Consider the following 14235-nt stretch of genomic DNA (forward strand, 5'->3'; position numbering starts at 1 on the left):
TAATGCACAAGTTGGTGAATATGCGACTGCATGATTCCAAGCTTATAGTTGAGCACTTGAGTGCATTTATTGGCATTTTAAATCAGCTCAAGGATGCCAATTTGGATTTTGATGATAAGTTGAGGGCGATCTTTCTGATCATGATACTGCCTGATTCCTGGGAGCATAGTTGCCTCCATACGTGGAATGAAACAATCCGTACGGTACGATACGTACAGTACCGTACGGTACAAATTCTACATTGAAATAGGCCTATTTTGGCCACCTGGCCTGCGCGTCCTCATTCCGCATTTCCTGCGTCCCCACGTCCCGCATTTCTCGCGTTTCGTGCACTGTTGCGCTTTTTGGGGGGGTAGAAAGGGTGAAGCCTTAGATACCTCAGTCCACACCCCACCCCCTTTTCCAAATTCCAGCCATGCAAAAGGTGCTCCTCTTTGGATTCCTTCCAACTTGCAAGCTGCAGCCCTCTCTTTGGATTCCTTCTCTCTTTGACTGTTTGAACTTTGAACTTTGACCCTTCTCTCATCTACAAAAGGTGCTCCTCTCCTCCAAGGCTCCATGCTTCCACACCAATTCAGCAAGCACTTACTAGTTACCATTCTCATCTTCCTCTCTTGGATCTTGATTCTTGAATGGACTTGTGATTTGTCATTCTCAAATCTCACTTGCCATTCTCATCTCCCATTCCCTCTCTCTCACTCTTGCTCTCACTCTTGCTCTTTCAACTTTACCCCAACCCTCGGGCCTCTCGAGTCTCCCTCCCTTTCAACTTTCAAGACTCAAGTTTCAAGCGTCGAGACTCAAGCATCTCTATCTCTCTTTTTTTTTTTCGTAATTCTTTTTTTTTCATAATTCTCTCTCTCTCTCTCTCTCTCTCTCTCTCTCGGGCCTCTTTATTCGTCATCAGCACCATGACTCATGAGAAGCACAAGGCCTTCAATTTGCATGCGATCCATGTGGAGAGGGACACAAAGAAGTCCAACTCCCACCATTGGACATGCAAGTATTGCGGGAAGCACTATGTAAGTGGTGAAACTCGACTTCTCCAACATCTTTCCAAGACAGGGGGGACAAGTTGCTCTATGCAAGGAGATCCCTCAAAACATTGCGGAGGAGATTTTCGCCAAGATGAGAGGGGGATCCACAAGAGGAGGAGGAAGTGGCTTATTGGCACCAACTTCTATGCCTACTAACGAGGAAGCATCCAATGTGGACATATCTTTAACCAATGCAGGACAAGCCTCTACCATTGGTGGTGACGGCTCCACATCCGCATCCGGCTCCAGTAAAAGACAAAGAGTGGAGGCTCATGCGGTGCCGGAGAGACAATTATCTCTCTCTCAAGCTCCTGGTCACGTGCGTGGATCGGTTGCCTTTCTTAGAGAAACGCAACGACTTGCGGACATTGAAATTGCATGCACAGTGATTGACTGCAATCTTGTATTCAATGTCCTAAAGCAAGAGCAATGGAAGAATATGGTAAAAGCCATTGCCAATGTGGGTCCATGTGAAGGATGGACCAATGTCACATACAACGACATGAGGACAAGAAAGATTGATGAAGAGAAGGAGAGGATTGATAGAGCCCTTCATCCTATTCGGACCGCATGGATAAAATATGGTTGCTCCATTCTCACTGACGGATGGAGTGATCGTAAGAAATGGGGCATCATCAACATACTCGTCTCATGTCCACTTAGCACTTACTTTTTGCGGGCTGTAGATACTGGCAAGAGGGGAAGAAAAAGGGCGGGCGCATTCATCTACCGCCACATTTGACAAGCTATCATTGAGGTATACATTGCAAATTGCGTTTTAAATTTATTTCACTTTCTTTCATTATGATAATATCATGACTCATAATTGAAATTTGATTTATACATAACTTGTAATTGTAAATTGTGGTTGTGGTGGGCCCCTCGAATGTGGTGCAAGTTGTTACCAACAATGCATAAAATTGTCGGCGCATGGGCCATTTTCTTGAGGCCGAGTTTCCTACGATTGTGTGGACTCCATGTGCAAGTCATTGTTTGGACTTGCTCATGGAGGACATTGGGAAGCTCAAGTGGATGAAGAGGATGGTCCGCAAAGCTACATTAATTGTCACATTCTTCACGGTAAAGGTAAACGTGCTTGCGATGTATCGTGAGCATAGCACACTGGAGTTGAAAAAGCCTTCTTCAACTCGCTTTGCTTATATGTGGTTATTGCTGGAGTGTCTTTATGAGGTGTAGTCCGCCTTGCGCTAGACAGTGGTGTCCACTTTATGGAATGAGTGGGATGAGCATGAGATAGAGGAGGCCAAAGCCATGCAGCGCTTGTGCCTTAATGATCAGTTTTAGCAAAAAGTCCGTGCCATTATCATTGTCGTGACTCCCTTTTATAGGGTGTTACGTATGAGTGATTGCGAGGCGTCCACCATGGGCCTTCTCGTTCACTTCTTTAGAGCAGCAGTAGCAGAGGCACGTGCTTGTACAGTGATCACAAAGACACAACGTGCACATGTTTTAGAGATAGCAGAGAGGAGATGGGCGTGGATGCATAAGCCCATCCATAGTTTTGCCGCATTGGTACATCCGGCCTACAAGTCATCAGCGGTCATGGATGATAGAGAGTTCCGTTCAGACCAGCTTGCTGATTTGACTCGTGTGGTTCTAATTGATGACTACCATGCAGTGCTAGAGGAGCTAGGATGCTATGCAGATCAGAGAGGGCATGTGGCTTTTGCTTCTTCCACTTGTTGGAGGAGAGAGTCACTTGTGAAGCCTTTATTTTGGTGGCAAAACTTTGGATATGCACTAGAGACCCTTCAGCCCTTAGCCATGAGGGTCCTTGCCCAGGATTGCTCTTTGGGTGCATATGAGAGAAACCGAAGTGCCTATTCTCTCATTCACACAAAGATTCGCAATCGGCTTAGTACACGACAATTAGAGCGGCTAGTCTATTGCCGCACTAACTTACACATGATGAGGGCTATGATGAGCATGGGTAGTCCGAAGCAGGTAAAGTTTAAACACTTAACCATAACATTTAAAATTTGTTTTTTTAACTTTTAAACTTTGAAATTTGAAGTTTAAACTTTATACTTTACAATTTAGACTTTAGCATTTACAATGATGAATCTTACGTGCATCACTGCATTGTGTAGGTGAATGTTGATTCATTCAAGTTGACGGGCAACACTCTTCCGAGTATGTATAAGGAGGTGGACGAGGAGGAGGAGATGATTTTTGCAGGGCTCTATAGAGAGCTTATAGCAGCAGATACTCGTGAGACTCGCAGTAAGTGTGCTCGTGGGCGAAGAGTTGGAGTAGGTGGTAGCAAGGGCATGGTCATTCGACGTCCTCCATCATCGAGGAGGGGTGGTTCAAGTGGCTTACAAACATATATAAGGCGAGGCTCTAGTAGCTCACATCGTGTGCCTCATGATGACATCCCCCCCTTGCCTACACAGCCGCCACCTAGGGAGCCGTCATTTGATGATGATGGTAACCTCATCATTGAGGATGAGTATGAGTGTGTCTCATCATCAGATGCCAAGGAGTCATCTTCAAACTCTCTTGATGAGCACTCAGATGGTTCTGATGATGATGATGATGATGCCTCATCATAGATTCATCATTCATATGACATAGGTCTCTTTTTTTTTTAATATCACATATACTAGACTATAGTTGTATCGCATGTTTTACATAGCCCATGCGACCGCGATGATCACCCTCATGTATTCATCTTATTTTGTAATGAAATGGCTATTTCCGCTTTAAACATGTATTCTATGATCTATCATTTAATGATTTATGATTTTTGTTATTTAAAAAATCATCTTAATTTTTTTTCGTACTAATATCGTACCGTACCTTATAAAATGATAAGGTACCAATTAGTACCGTATTTTATCGTACCATACCGTATTGTACCTTTCGTATCTGACAACTATACCTGGGAAACCTTAGTGGTTTCTCTCAATAATAACCCCAATCTCTCAATGATGGTGTGAGGGGTTCAATCTTGAATGAAGAAATTAGACAAAGTCTAGTGGAGAAGGCAACAACTCAACTTATAATGTTAGAGACATGGCTGAAAAGAAAAATCCAAATGCTGGATAGAGAAGCAGAAGCAAGAGCAAAGGAAAGGAAAAGAGTGATATTACTTGTTATCAATGTGGTCAGAAGGGCCACAAGAAGCCTAATTGCAGGTATTACTGATCCAAGCCAAGCAACTGTTGTTCCTGCACAGACCTACTGTCGTACTGCCTGCCACATCATCTGCAGTCTGTGTTTGGCAATTTTCTCTCTCCTCAAGTTTTCGCTAGCTCCTGCAGGCTATCGCCAGGCTGTCTTGTCTGCGTTTCTAGTCTTTCTCTCTCCTGTCTCTATTTTAGTCTTTCTCTCTCTTGCAGCTTGCGTTTTTAGTCACTCTCTTCTCACCGCCGTCTGCATCAGATCCACCTTCTCATTGCTGCATTTGCTGGTGTTCAACATCCGCAAGCTGCCTTGTTGCGATTTGGGATTTGTTCAGAGTACAACACACTCTCCAGCTCATTAACCCTGTCCTGTTCCTTGAGATATAGGAGTTCGAGATTCAATATTCATTCATTGCAAAGTGTCTTTGTTGCATGAGCATTGTATATTCAACAGTTATATCGCTTCAATTATTTTCTGTGTTCGTTATCTTTTAGTTACCCTAACCCTAACTGTGTTCTTTTATCAGTCTGTGCTTTGTCGTACGATTGTTATCTGTATTTCTCTGTCAAAGTGTTTCTTTACAGAGGGTTGATGAAAAAGGCTCTAAACTTGACTTTTGTAATGATTATCAGTTTGGAAAGCAAATGAAAATTTCCTTTTACTCTAGTGTCTCTCGTAAGTCCAATGTCTTGGACTTAGTGCATTCTAATGCATGTAGTATGCCCGTAAAATCGTTGGGTGGTGCTGCATACTTTGTCTCTTTTATTGATGATTGTTCCAAGAAGATTTGGATTTATCTGTTAAAAAAGAAAAGTGAAGTGTTTGCTGTTTTTAAACTTTGCATGCATTTGTGACTACTCCGACAGGTAGAAAGCTGAAATGCTTGAGAACTCATAATGGGGGTGAGTTCACATCTACTAAGTTTTAAGTCTTTTTGTGACTTGCATAGAACCAAGAGGGAGCTTACAACTCCTTACAACCTTTCTTCAAATGGGGTGGCTGAAAGATACAATAGGACTTTATGTGAAAGAGTACGGTCCATACTGTCCACTGCTAATCTCCCTTATGAATTTTGGGGAGAGGCACTTAAAACCGCGGTTCACATTTGCAACCACTCTTCAAACAGGTCCTTAAATAATGGCATCCTTGAGGAGGTTTGGTTTGGCAAATCGGCCTCATATGACCATTTACAGATATTCGGTTGTGATGCTTTCGTGCATATTAGAGATGAGCTAAGGAGCAAACTTGACCCAAAATCCACCAAAGGCATTTTTATGGGCTATGATGATGAGGGTGAATTTAGCTATAGAGTGTGGTTACCTAAGTCCAAGAAAATTGTTCGCAGCCGTAATGTTGTGTTTAATGAGACAAAGTTACTGAAAAGTACTTTAGCCTTTGATGAAGATATGAAAAAGGTCAAATTTCAGAATTTGCAGCCACCTATTACTTCAAAATGAGCCTCATGATGCTGTACCATAGGCTGAAACTCATGATCAGCTGGTTATTTTTGAGCCTGATGATGATGGACAGCAAATAGAAGCACAAGAAGGTCATGGACAGCAAGATAAAATTGCTGATTATGAAAATGCAGGTGCTGGTAAAGAAAATGAAGGTATTATACAGCATGAACAGTATGCTGAGAATGGCTTACAGCAGCCAATAAAGGCTGAAAATAACATACCTCTAGATGTAGACCCAATTCCTAAGAATGTAGATCATTGGGTACGAAGGTCTACACGCTTAAGAAGGCAGCCACATAGGTATGACCCCTCTTTGCACTATGTGATGCTTACAGATGAGGGTGAGCCTCTTACATATAAAGAGGCCAAGTCATGCAAATTCAGTAGTAAGTTGGAGCTAGCTATGCACGGAGAGATTAAATCTCTGTATGCTAATGATACTTGGGATCTTATGTCGTTGCCCAAAGGAAGAAAACCTCTTCCAAACAAATGGGTTTACAAAGTAAAGACAGTTGATGGGAAACCCAAGTACAAGGCAAGATTGATTGCCAAAGGGTATGCACAAAAGGAAGGGATTGACTTCCAAGAGGTATTCTTACCTGTTGTGAAGATGACCACTCTACGTATGCTTTTTGCTCTCACTATTGTATTGGACTTAATGCTGTACCAAATGGATGTGAAAACGCTTTTCTGCATGGTGACATTGATAAGGAAACATGAAACAGCCTGAGGGCTTTGTAGTTCGAGGAAAAGAGCAGTTGGTGTGTAAACTAAAACGCAGCTTGTATGGGCTGAAGCAAGCACCACGACTGTGGTACAAAAAGTTTGACACTTTTATGCTCTCTCATGGGTTTACACGCAGCCATGCAGATCATTGTTTGTACATGAAAAAGGATACAGATGGCAGCCCCATCATACTTGTTTTGTATGTGGATGATATGTTGCTAGCTAGGCAAAAGAAAGACTAGCTTGGATGCTCTCAAAGATCAACTGAAATCAGCTTTCTCCATGAAAGATTTGGGGAATGTAGAGCATATATTGGGCATGAGGATTCACAAGGATAGAACACAAAAAATCTTGTTCTTATCTCAAGAAAAGTACATTAAAAAGGTACTGGACAAATTTAACATGGCTGAAGCTAAGCCTTTGGGGATGCCCTTACCTCCATACCTTAGGCTTAGTAAAGCCAACAACCCAAAAGATGACGTGGAAGCCAATGCTATGAAGGGAATCCCTTATGCATCAGCTTGTGGCTCTCTTATGTATGCTATGATTGCTACTCGTCCAAACATTGATCATGCAGTGGGAGTTGTCATCAGGTTTATGTCAAATCCTGGCAAAACACATTGGGAGGCTGTTAAGTGTATTCTTCGATACCTAAAGGGTACACAAAGAAAGTGTATTTGCTATGGGCAAGGTGCACTTAGTTTGCAGGGTTATTGTGATGCAGATATGGCACATGACTTGGACACTCGCAGGTCCACTAGCGGGTATGTCTTTACAATTGCTGGTGGGGCTATTTCTTGGTGCTCCAGGTTGTAGAACATCATAGCATTGAGTACTACTGAAGCTGAACACATATCAGCTACTAAAGCTTCTAAGGAATCTATATGGTTTAGCAAACTTGTTGAGGAACTTGGCATGTCTATGAGTACTCCACTGTTGGGATGTGATAGCCAGAGTGATGTGTATCTGGCTAAGAATGCCATGTATCATTCACGCACAAAGCATATAGATGTGCGATATCACTTTATCAGACAAATTCTAGAAGATGGTCTAATCACATTGATCAAGATCAAAACACAGGACAACCTTGCAAATGTTCTCACTAAAAGTTTAAGCAAGGCTCAGCATGAGCATTGCATACAACTAGTGGGAGTTGATTAGAGGTTCACTTCGAACCTTTAAGTGGCAGAATGTTGGGATGTAAAGGCCCTTTTATTCACCTCTATCGTGTATTATTTAATTGTACATGTGAATGCACCCTTACGTGCCCTAAGTATAAATACATTTTATTCTTTGTGTACCAATACATTGTTGGTACACCCAAATCGTATCGTACTCTCTCTCTCTCTCTGTCACTCTCACTCACCTGCTCACTCCTCCAGCTGCTGCACACTCCCAAAAATAGCTGCTATGTCAACACCATCCTTTTTGTCTCTTTGAGAACAAAGGCCAACCTAACCATGTTCAGGTTGGTCTAAAGGCTACATGGGCTGTTTTCTTTTTGTAATGCCCCCATTACTCAATTCACCTTAATAAACAATGTGTGTGCACATTCTACCAAAATAAAGCAATGTACAAAAATATCTACTTCAAAAACAAGTTATTTTATGTTGAAAAAATAAATTATTATGTCACATGTGCACACCTCCACTTCATTGAGCACATGCGTGCTTAGAAAAATTAAATAATAACATTAAATACGATAAAGGCCACACATTTTAAACTAGCACTGACCATGTTTCACTATAAGGATACTTGTTTTATTAATGAGGTGTTATATGCCAATTCATAAGTGGAAGTACTCGAGAAACCCTCCCAAGTCAAGCTTATTAAAACTAAATTTGTAGTATAAAACAACAAAAACTAGCCTAGTGGATAGTCACTTGGTACTTAAGCACATTTAAGTGAAAACATTGACGGGATAGGTGACCTCCCAAGAAGTTTTTCTTACAAGTGAGCGGTGTCTTCTTACATGCAACTGATAGCACCAACAAAACCTTCACAACCCCTTGATAAGTATGCCAAGGACTATGTCTTGGTCGCCGCCTTAGTTGTGAACCTTGGAGGGATGCCGCAATGTGGTGTCCGTGCCTAAGCATCTCGCCCCCCCCCCCCCCCCCCCCCCCCTTCTCGAGTACTATATAAACAAGGGTAGGGGCCCCTTGAAAATAGACAACTCCTGCACAAACTCCATCTTGCTGAGTGCAACAAAGGTACTCTCTCCCCTTCTCTTTTGCAATCACACAAAAGCCCTATTGGAATCCTTCAACCTTTTCATTCTCTTTGAGCCCTACTGGAATCCTTCAAGCTTTTCATTCTCTTCCCCATGTAGTGTGGAAGCTTTGTTGGATTTTGTCGAGTCTATTCCATGGCTCCCAAGAGACACAGAGACGCTATGTGGCCTCCCATACATGACAAAGGGATCGTTGGTGCTAAAGTTCAACATAAAGCTAAAGCAAACCTTGAAGTCGTCCCTGAATCTATCTAACCTATAGAACCAGTCATCACATAGTAACATAAAATTGTGGTTATGCCCCATAACAACGATGGTTGGCCCATGCAAGATTGTTATGTCCGATAGCATCTGATTAGTTCCATCCGATACTAGTATGGTACTAATTGGACTTATTAATCTTGGATCTATACCCAATTAAAAAAAAATTGTATATATAATTTTAATACCTTTACTTAATGTTGGGACTTATAATAATACACTTAAAACATTTAGAGACTTACCAGGAGTTGACATGTCAAGATCTTAAAGATAGAGAGGATGGAGAGCTTGAGAGTGGAGGTAGGGAAAGAGTAAGGGAGAGCTTGAGCGAGTCAGGGTAGAGAGCTTAAAGAGAGAGAGTTTGAGAATAGAGAGCTTGAAAGTTGAGCTTGAAATTTGATTAGAGAGGGAAAGAGGAGAAGAGAATATATTTCCCAAAAAAAAAAGGAGAGAGAGAGAGAGAGAGGATATGTATACATGTGTTGTGGACAGAAAGCCTAAACAACACCTACAACTCCCCCAAAACTAACCCCAAATGCTCACAAACACGTACTTTAAAACAATGGAAAAGGTTCCATGAGATGCCATCGCACGTGCTCAAATGTGTTGTACTAGATAGGACAGATCGGACGAGTCAATCCATCCATTGGACATGGACAACAAGGGGCCTATGAGGGATAATCAAGTTTATAGCTTGATTAGTACATCCTAGAGCTCTTACCAACGCGTCATTGCTCTATCGCCTCCAACATCACTAGTGCGCCCCCCGCTGTCCCATGGCTTGCGCCGCAAGTTCCCCACCATCCCTCCCCCCGCCTTCTGTGCCACCTCTCCCCCGTCTCCCCCCAGCGCACAGCATGACCCCCCTCCCCGCCTCCCCCCAATGTGACCCCCCCATCAGCTCCCGCTCGACACCACAGTTTCTGCCCCCACCTTGCACGCCTCGCCTCCCCTGCCTTAAACCACGCCACTATTGCCCCCACCTAAAACCTGCCCCCCCCCCACCTAAACCCGCAACATGTCCTGCCTGAAGATCTGGTTCCCCGCCCCTCCGCACTCCCCCTCGCCTTTTCGTACTGTGGCCCACGGCACTGTCTGATAGGCCTAACACACTCATTCGCCTTGCTGCGAGCTGAACTACAACGGTGTCCAACACCTCCCCCACTGTGTAAACAAGCATTCCCCAAACCCCCCCCCCCCCCCCTCCTCGCCATCGGCCCTCTTCCCCTCGAGTTGCTCCCTTCCTTTGCAGCAGCATCCCCCCCCCCCTTCTCCGACAGCGCAGCAGCGTGAGTGGTAGGTCCTCAGCTGGGATGCGCAATGGAAACCTCTGGTCAGACACCGGTGCATTCTACGAGTGTCCCCCAGTCAAACACCTTGCGCATCATCCTCCCTGAGGAACAGCTCTTGGCTGTCCGGGCCACAGCGTTGGAGCTAAAAGAAACAGCGATCTTTGAAAGGTCGTTGGACATTCCCCATCAAGGGCCCAGCTGCGGGATTGGCTCCATGCCATGCTGTGCATTGGTATAGCACAGATCTTGTAGGCAGTGCTCATAGGCCGAGGGATCTTCACAGTTCGACTCATCTTTGCGGACGCAACCCATGAGTTGGTGGAGAGCTCGCCCTATGCCTCCACGAAGGGGGTCATCTACATGGTTCCCTGGTATACCGGCTTCACAGTGGACTCATTTGCACTCCACAACAGTTGTCTCAAACACCCACTCACCCTACTTTTTCCCGGACTGGTGGTACAGTACCACCAGTTAGTGGAGGACTTTGGACGGCCTTTTGGCACAGTTCTCCCTGCTTCCTTCCCAAATGTAGTGACAGGTGCACGAATCCCAAAGGTACAAGTGGCCGTGAAAGACACAAAAAGCATACCAAAGTTCCTGGAGATTGAGGCTGGCGTCGCTCGCCCTCCTACACCCTGCTGTCGAGGCTGCGACTAAGGGGCTGGCTGCAGCCCCCCGTGCCCGTCCCACCTGGCATGACCACAGTCCCCCACATCCACCACTCACACCACAGACCACCCCACCTGAGATCCCACATCCCCCACAGCCACCCTCCCCCACCTCCCAAGCTCCCCCCACTGACCCTGGCCCACAGCCCCCCCCCCCCCCTTTCCAAGGCCACCAACCCCCTCCCCCCACACCCGCCACATACTTCCAACCATCCCGCCATCCCTCGACCCTCTTCAGGTGATTCACACCCGTTTCAGGTGATCCCCCCTAGATCCACTACTGTTCGTCCCAGAGAAGGTGATCAGCCACACACGCCTACATCCTCCTCGCACCAGTAGTCTTCCCCCTCCCACATAGCGACCAACTCATTTGCCCTTGCCGCCCATCACACCTTCCCAACACAGGCACAGTTGTTGCCATAGGAGTTCTTCCGCAGTGGCCCATGGTCCTACCTGAGAGTTGCAGAGCGCGAAGAGTTCCCACTACCTCTAGAGGTGGGGATCTTCGTGGTTCGCAAGTCAAGGAGGGGCAAGGTCCATCTACAAGCACCACCGGATTGACCAAACTACTCTTTTTTCTTTCAGTCCTCTCACTCAGGGGATTGGACGACAACACAGATAGAGGAGGAGTTCAAGAGTCAGGTGGCGGACATCTCCCAGTGGATGGGAGAAGGACTAGCAGTGTTTGCACAACGGTGGCCTGGTTGCATGATGGACAATAACTGGTGGGCTGGTGCCAAGGTTCCACACTTGGAGCATTATCTTTCGAGCCCCTCCACAGTGGAAGGCTCCAAGGGATGTGATCGAGTGGCCCCTAGCACAGGCGGCCTGTTTCTACCAGTGTACGGAGTCACGACTCTCAGCATGGCTGATAGATGTATTGATAGTACCACCTGGAGCATCTATCACCCCTATGGTCCGCCGGCCAAGGGCCATCATGGGGGACTAGAGTTCGTCGTCCAAACCTGTGGGCAAAGCGTACTTACATGCCCCATAGTTTCTCATCCTCATCAATAGCCTCCACACCGAAGAGATGTCTGTTCGATCAGTCGCAGGTTTTCCCATGAGCTTACACCTTGCATCCTGGAATGTGAATAGTCTCCACTACAATGGGGCACGTGGTTCCAAGAAGTTGATTGTTTGGCACGAGCTGCAGCCTGTCCTTGCCGCATAGATCGACATTTTACTTCTACAGGAGCACAAGCTCACTCCCTCCCAAGCCCAGCGGGTAGGGAAGGTACTCCCGGGCAGCTCGCACACTTACTGGGAGCATGCCATAGGTGCCCACGGCAGGAGTGGAGGCGTATGCACCTCTATTGGCCCGAGTCTCACTGCCTGTGTACGAGACCACAAGACGATAGTGGTAGGGAGGGTTCTATGGATCAAATTGGATATTGGGGACTCATGCTTTGGAGTCCTCAATGTCTATGCCCCTACGGAGGTTAGGGCACATAGTAGGCTCTGGGTGGAGATCATGGATGGACTCCCAGAGGTGGACTCTTGGATCGTTGGAGGAGACTTCAACAACCTGGAGGCTTTGGAGGACCAACGGGGCAGAGGCAGAAACTATCAGGGCATAGCCGAGGAGGAGCAGGAGGCATGGGAGGTATTTCTATTGGCAGTGGGTGCATGTGATGCCTGGAGAGACCCAGCCTTTCACAGGAGGGAGAGGTCGCTGGACTTCTCTTGGGGATACAGGCGGCTAGGTGGAGTCCTAGTAGAGCGGTTGGACAGGTTTTATGTGGGAGTGTGGGGAGGCTCTCGTGGAGGCTAGATTAGGCAGTTGGCGAGCACCACGTTGTCCGATCATTGCCCGGTTCTCCTGACACTAGATCCCCCAACATCTGCCCTAGACACTCAATCCTGTCAAATCCCTGACTTGATCTATAGAAGGGAGGAGGTGATGAGACAGATAGAGCAGCTCTGGACTAGGGAGTGGGGCACGAGGGACCCAATCGCAGAGGAGGTTGCAGAGGTCCTAGCCGAGTCAAGCAGAATCTGCCAAGAAGCAACCATACAGGCCAGGCAGCAGAGCTGGGATGAAAAGAGAGCACTCCGGCGGGACCTTGCAGCCACGCAGAGATTACTACAAGAGGCACCAGGGGATCCCACCCTCACGCACAGGAGGTGCAAGCGCGAGTAGCCATTGCTGGCCTAGAGGACAGGCACTCTGAGTTCTCTTTCTCCACCTCAGCAACTTTCTGGGCGCGAAAGGGGGACACGATATGCACGGAGTTTTTCCAGGTGCACCAGCATTGCACCTCAAGAGAGCAGATAAGCAGCCTTCGAGATTAGTATGGAAGGACTCGTTCTAGCCTAGACGAGGTGATGGAGATTGCCACTGACTATTATAGTCGCCTCTTCCAACAGGAGACAGCCTCAGCTAGAGGACATCGATGTAGACAGCAAGTCTGGGATCACATCCCGTCCCTTGTCTCAGAAGAGATGGGATGCTCCCTCCTAGCCCCCTTCACAAGAAGGAACTAGAGAAGGCTTTCCATACACAGGATGGGCAGAAATTCCCGAGAGAGGATGGTCTCTCTAAGGCCTTGTTTACTACCTACTGGGAAGTGGTGAAGGACCCCCTACTAATGGCCTTCCAAGAGATCTTCACTTCAGCACAGATGCGAGGGAGTCTTTCGACAGGCCTTATCAGTCTTCTCCTCAAAGGGGGAGACCGATTGGAGCTTTCCCAGTGGAGACTCATCACCTTATTGTCAGTGGCCTATAAGGCACTGACAAAGATGATTGGTAGGCGACTACGCCTTGTGCTGCCAGACATCATCCATGACATACAAACAGGCTTTGTCTAGGATAGGAGTATCCTAGAGAATATATTCACCTTCTTTGAAGCGACAGAGTGGGCTCAGCACAGTGGGCAGAGATTGGCCATACTACTCTTGGATTTCGAGAAAGCTTATGATAGGGTGGACTGGGATTTCCTAGAGAGCACCATGGTGAGGTTGGGTTTCCCCCAGGCCTGGATTCGCGGTGTCACCGCACTTTACAGATTGGCCACCAATAGGGTTCTCATAGCTGGTAGGCGAGGGGAGGAGTTTCGGCTGGAGAGATCGGTCTGGCAGGGCTACCCCGTGGCCCCGTACCTATTCCTACTCTTTGCAAAGGCGATGTCTCACTTCCTCAAGTCCCATGTGAACGGATTACGCGGCCTCTGACTTCCCGTGAGAGAGAAAACTAAGTTGCTAGACTCAGAGTATGTAGATGATAAAGCACTCTACATAGAGGACGATGAGTTGATGCTGGAGAGAGTGAGGCTGTCTCTTGAGGTGTTTTGTTTTGTAGCGGGAGCGAAAATCAACTAGCGAAAGTTAGTTGGTTTCCTCACAGACCCAAACTCTAGCACGGAGTGGGTGTCCACCTAGGATTTAGATGGGTGAGCAGAGGGCA

The 14235-nt window shown here is 46.5% G+C and overlaps 1 protein-coding gene and 1 pseudogene across 1 annotated transcript in view; one reads left to right on the top strand and one right to left on the bottom strand.

Moving 5' to 3' along the window:
• Nucleotides 1-14235, bottom strand: part of ARP8 (actin-related protein 8) — a 102972-nt gene that overhangs the window by 24469 nt on the left and 64268 nt on the right. The window lies entirely within an intron of this gene.
• LOC148035261 (uncharacterized) lies at nucleotides 1932-3614 on the top strand (annotated as a pseudogene).

This window comes from Lygodium microphyllum, chromosome 6, assembly GCF_053477565.2.
Source record: "Lygodium microphyllum isolate KBCC chromosome 6, Lygodium_microphyllum_v1.1.10, whole genome shotgun sequence".
Lineage (NCBI taxonomy): Eukaryota > Viridiplantae > Streptophyta > Polypodiopsida > Schizaeales > Lygodiaceae > Lygodium > Lygodium microphyllum.